This window comes from Lagopus leucura, unplaced genomic scaffold (genome assembly GCF_019238085.1).
Source record: "Lagopus leucura isolate 7727_CA_CO unplaced genomic scaffold, USGS_WTPT01 Super-Scaffold_1, whole genome shotgun sequence".
NCBI lineage: Eukaryota > Metazoa > Chordata > Aves > Galliformes > Phasianidae > Lagopus > Lagopus leucura.
In genome coordinates, this window is record NW_024962250.1 from 14,671,629 (window position 1) to 14,677,628 (window position 6,000).

At 31.2% G+C, this 6,000-nt stretch overlaps 1 long non-coding RNA gene across 1 annotated transcript in view; it reads left to right on the plus strand.

Moving 5' to 3' along the window:
- LOC122178134 overlaps positions 1-5,730 on the plus strand; it is a 35,608-nt gene extending 29,878 nt beyond the window's left edge. The window contains exons 4-5 of the long non-coding RNA XR_006178240.1: positions 204-258; positions 5,570-5,730. This is a non-coding gene — a long non-coding RNA (uncharacterized LOC122178134). The remainder of the gene's footprint in view (positions 1-203; positions 259-5,569) is intronic.
- Positions 5,731-6,000: the final 270 nt, after the last annotated feature.

Below are 6,000 nucleotides of genomic sequence, written 5' to 3' on the forward strand. Positions count from 1 at the left end.
ATGTGAACTGAAACATCACATAGAATCAGGCTGACTGATTTTCTGATTTTGTTAGCTTGGATATGCTTCATATAACAGGGAAAGTTCTGTAGCTACAAATACTTGAAGCAAACTTTCCAGTTTGCGGGGCATTACCAATTACCAAGAGTGCCTTGTTATTCTTTTGCAGATAAAATAGTGCTGTGCTTTGTTTTATTTTGCAGAGATTCAGCACGTGAACACTGTCTGAACTTCAGAAGAGAACTGTCCTGCTCCAGAGTGAGTACTGCCTATTCTCTCACAGAATAGGAGTGTCCATACATTGACAGTAGTTCATAATAAAGTAGATCTTTCCCGCTCATTTTCTGTTCTTACAATCCAGACCTTTATTTGCATTGCTTAATATCCCAATAACATACAATATTTATTAATTTTATTACCAGGTAAACTACATAGATTAATGTGTTCTTATGCAATAATGGCAGAAACCTCTGTATTTTAAGAACTTATGAAAGTACTGAAAATAATTTGGTTCACACATGAATTTATTCTTATTAAAACTGAGATTACTGTATATTTTATAATACATAGATACAAATGTAATGGACCTAAGAATAGACTCATGCAAGTATCTCCCAGTTTCCACCTTGCTATTTAATGCATAATTTTAAAACCCTCACATGTGAAATGATTTTTATTTAGAAATACATATTTGTGATTTCTTTTTGACAAAGAAAGGCCTTTTGTTCTGCTTTCTTCAACAGAACCTCATTTTGTGACTTTCTACTGTCCCCTAGTGGCATTTTAATCTTTGTAACTATTGTGATATTGCTATTCTGCATTGCTTCTGTGGTTTTCTGTTTTTTTTTTGAGACTATCATTAACAAACATTTAAAATACTATTAAACAACCCATCAACTGACTGTGGAAGCAATAACATTGCACTTTAGTCCAAGCGGTCCTTTCAGATATTTTAAAATGATATAAACAAAGCCAGTAACCATATGCTATCTATATAATGCATTACTTCATTACAGTAAACATTTCAGATTTGCAGAATGTTAACACAAATCTGATGAAAGAAAAATGTTATTAGTTGTGACGAGCCTATACATACCCTACAGTAGCTAAAATGTAATCTGTGACAGGTTAGAGAATTGTCAGTAGTCTTGGAGCATGCATTCCAGCTATTCCTTTTATTTTCTTCCCTTTAAGCTCGCACTGCATTACCATTAGATTGTTTGCAAATTTTCTATACCCCACAGTGTCACTTTTACATCAAATATTAATATATTGCAGCGAAGTACCAGATTAGTAGCTTTCTCAACTGATAGCTTTTGAAAATGGACTTCTTAAGTTTTTCATGTGTTATATGTGCACACATTTCGTAGCTTTTGCTTTTGTGAATACATAGTTGCATTTTCTTTCTTGAGTGTATTTGTATGCATCTCCTTTCTTCACATTCATTAAGACTCGGACACATTTTCTCAATTACATGTAGTTTTTTAATTAGGATATGTTGGATTTTTGTTTCATTTTTATTTTCATTTTCATACCCAACCAAAAGTAGTCTCTGCTGTCATGGGCTTCTGTGATTAGTTCTCCCATGCTGATCATATATTTTATTTTACAATAGATACTAGAATATTTCTTTATCAGAATTTTTATGTGTATATAAAGATATGATATTGCAGACTATAACTTGTAATTTTGTATGATGAGTCACATTTGATAAAGGAATTTAGTTCTTCAGATTTGGAAAATCTGAATAATTCAGAATTTATTTAGTGTAATCAAATAAATTTTGAATGATGGTGCAAAATCCCGATTACACACACATATATAAATATTTCCAGAAACCATTCACTCACATAAAATCAGATTTAAAAGAATAATTCCTTTTTATAAGGATAATTACTTTTTTAAATTACTTTTTATAAATACTTTTTTATAAGCGTAATTACTTTTTCTTCCCCAATAATATTAACAAAATAGAGGTCATCAGAAGAAATGCATGTTTAGTGTCTACCACGCTATTTTTAGTAGATAGCTGTAAAAAATGACAACTACTGGTACAAAGTATAGTGAAATTTGGCCCATTAACTTAAAAATTTTTAAATCAAGAAGAGATATAGTGCATTAATGACTTCTTGGCACTATCACTGCACTATTATCCTTATAACAACCATCACACTAATATGAATGTTTTATGCTTTTTATCTTGAATGGGTCTAAAGGTAGAAGCCCTTCAGCTATCGTGTTTTCTTGGAGTGGTACATTGTATGCACCGGTTCATCATATGCCCTGGTTGAGAAATGAGAAAGAACATGATGTGACATTGTATACAATTAATATTGTTAAAAAGATTATTCAAATTGGTGCCAGCCTTTGAGCCTTTTCTGTCTCCAGCACTTATACTGTGACTGTATAGATCTGATTTTTCCATCCTTAGGACTGATAAAGATATCTCAAAACAAAGACCCAGAATGCTGTCACTTTGGGCATATACATACAAAAATGCAACCAACGTTAACATTCTCTTCATATCATTTTTCAGATGTGGAAAGGAGTAATTTTATGGTCTAAAGATTATTTAGTCTTACAAGAAAGCTAAAAATCTGTTCCTCTTTATTTGTACATTTTCATATAATGTGGTGCAGCTTTCAAAATTGCTTCTTTTCAAACAGTAATATCTCAAACTGAAATGTAGAACTTTCCTGCTTTCTTTCTCACAAATTTCTGCATTCTTTAAATATAATACTTTGGTAAGCAGATTTGTATTATGATATAGCTATTGGAAACACTCAAATTACTTTGACAGGCTAAAACAGAGTGGAATTTTTTCATTGAAATGTTGTGTAGCTTTGCTTAGTGCAGTGTAGCTTGTTCATATACTTAGTTTAAGAGAAAATTATCTCTGAGCTTTTTATTAAGAGGTGACATGTTTTTCCAAAGAACTTCCTCAAAAGAGCTTGCTATAAGTTTGCCTAATTATTACCGAGATTCTGAGAAGATTAGAAAATAGATGGCTTCTCTGTAAATCACAAGAATAATATAATGCTATCAGTGGCCTACTTTCCTAAAATTAGTTTTCTCCAAAACATATAATAAAGCTAAGCAGTCTCACTTTTTACAACACAGGAGACTATCTAAACAGAATGAACAGATTTATAGGGTTATTTTTAGTATGTGTCACTAGGATTGCAGTTTGCATTTGCTTTTGAAACTTATTTGACATTCATGGTACAAAATACAGTCAGAATTCTCATTAAAGTTCTTCATAAAGTACAGTCTCAATAGGGTTGTTACCCCCCTCCCCCCCCCCCCCCCCTTCCCAAGGAAAAAAGCCATGAACGTGCACATCATGTGGTTTGGATTTGATGTTATTTTATTACTATTAAATAAAACTATAAATTGAAACACCTGCTGATGAATGTATAAAGAACATTTACGTAAATAATTGCTCAACTCACAACTAGCAAAGTAACCAAGCATTCTGTCACTATTTCATAGAGCAACAGGTAAATGCTGTCATGTTTAACATGGTAATGATTTTCTTTCATCACCCTAAAAGGCGATTGTTTATTGAGATAAAATCAGGCTTAGATTCATAAAAGGTAGAACACTGTGCTTTTCTGGAAGCTGTTCTTCTGTGAATCATAATTATATAACATTATGTAAGATGCTGACATCTGATGTTGAATGGATTTCCTGAATATGCAGTGTTGTGTTCAATGATAAACTACAGTTATACACACATATGTTAAATCTAGCTGGGGAAAAGTGTGTGGAATTGCATGCAGGTTTTTTCTTCTTTCTTTTTGCTAAATATTTATATAAACTGAGGAGATAAAACTGAATCTATACTTAACCAGTTTATGTTCTGTTAAGTCTAAGGGAATGTTTTTGTGATGTGAAAAATGAAACCTAAACTGACATTGTTATTTTTTGCCTTCTGAAACTATCATATTAATTGGATTTGTGTAAAAGTGTGGAATAAGGAAATGCCTTAGCCGGCATATCATTCAGCTATATAATTCAAGTAGTTCTTAAATTTCAAAGTATGACAACAAACAGAAATTTTACATAGAGAACTCTGATAAGATTATGTTTTGAAATAAGATTTCTTGAAACTAATGAGTGAAGCATTCAGTGAATTGTGAGAAAAATATGTTGCCTTACAGACTAACTTTTTTCTTATGCATGCACGTGCATGAGATTCTACAGGCTTTAAAAAATCAGTTTGCTATAGTCATTTTTAAGTATTAAAAGTCAATGTGCAGCACTTAAACATGGAAACAAATCATTCCAATAAATGTATCTCTTGATAGATTGCTTTCTACAAGGCTGGCATGGAACTGCAAGAATAAAATGACAGTGAGGCTAATAGGATAATATTAATCATATCTATGGTGAAGAGGAAATTGAGATAACTAGTAAGGGTTAAAAGTGGGCTGGTTTCTTTTGAGACATATATTTAGGAGGCTTTTGTTGTATCTGGCTGAATATTAATTCAGCAAAGTAAAAGTAGCAAATGGTTACTGTAGGCTGCCAGCAAACTGTGTATGAAACAAAGAATTACTGGGTTCATACAAGCTGATAACGGATTACTACACAGACAAAGCCATTTAAAATTTGCAGCTCCAACCAGACAATTTTTTATGTTTTACAAAGAAGTACAATTACATTTTGAATGACCTTATGCCACAATGATGATATAAAGAACAGATTTGTCTCTGCTCCTGGCTCTAGCTTGTATATTCCGTATACATTAGTGCATTTCAGTTGCTGTAGATGTGATTGTTTATCTTTGTCAATTTTAAGATATGAATTAAACACAAATGTCTTTCAAATGTGATACTGTACTTACTCTGTTCAAACGATAAAAATAATTTATTGCAATAACCTGGATTTATGACTTGGTTAGTTAGAGTAAATATACGGCCTCTATGGGATTCCCTTTTGCCCCTTAAATTTTGCAGTACTTTAAAATGTACTCCCCAGTCAGAGAAAATTTATCCTGTTTTGCATAAAATGCTTTAAAATATACACTGTTGAGAAATTTAACTTTAGAATAATGTGATCAGATGAAGGAAATTATTTCAAATAGCCATTTTAGGTTTAAAGTCATCAGATTCAAGATTATCCAGCAGGACATGTAAAAACTGAAACACTGAAAATCTATCTGAGATATTTTTGACTATACACATGTATCTATTATAATTAAAAAATTAAAGATATCTAAAAGGCTTTATCTACCAGGGATGTCTGTAACTATTCAGTTTTCAACCATTTATTTCCCTTTGTGATATTAAAATATTTTCCTGATTGATATTATTGTGTAATTTTTTTCTTCCTTTCTGTGATATTTATGATAAACCCACACCTATTTATCTCAGTATTATACAAAAGTAGAGAGATAAAGAAAAATTGTCTTGTTAATTAACGATAGTCTTGTGTTCTATTGCAATGGGAAACCCACACAATGTTTAACACTTTTTAGAGAAGTCATCTTATGGTATTTTGGTTAATAAAATATAATATATGTAAAAATGTTAGCTCTAACAAGATCGCTCATTACCTTTTACAGATATGCTTTTTCAGCAAAAACCTTAATGAGAGAGAAGTGATGATGGGATTTTCATTATTAGAAGAAAAATATTCTGCTGTATTTTCTGATAATTACTATTTTTTCTTGAGGTTTTGTGCATTCTGTAATGAGTTCAATTTATGAGATGATAAAAAGAGTATACAAGTGTATAATCAAAATTTACCTTACTTTCTAAGATGATGTGGTTGTAAATAGTGCTTTTAAATTGGGGAATGGAGATTTTAACTGTTTTGAGCCAGATACTTTCAGTTACACATTGTTAAGCGTACATAGATATACATACATAATATATAAAAATAATATAAATATAAATATGTAAAAATATTATGGACAAATAAACATGTATTCTGGAAAATGGTTGGCCTTTTAAAATTGCTGTAATAAATTGTACTCTTTATGCTGCTACTTCA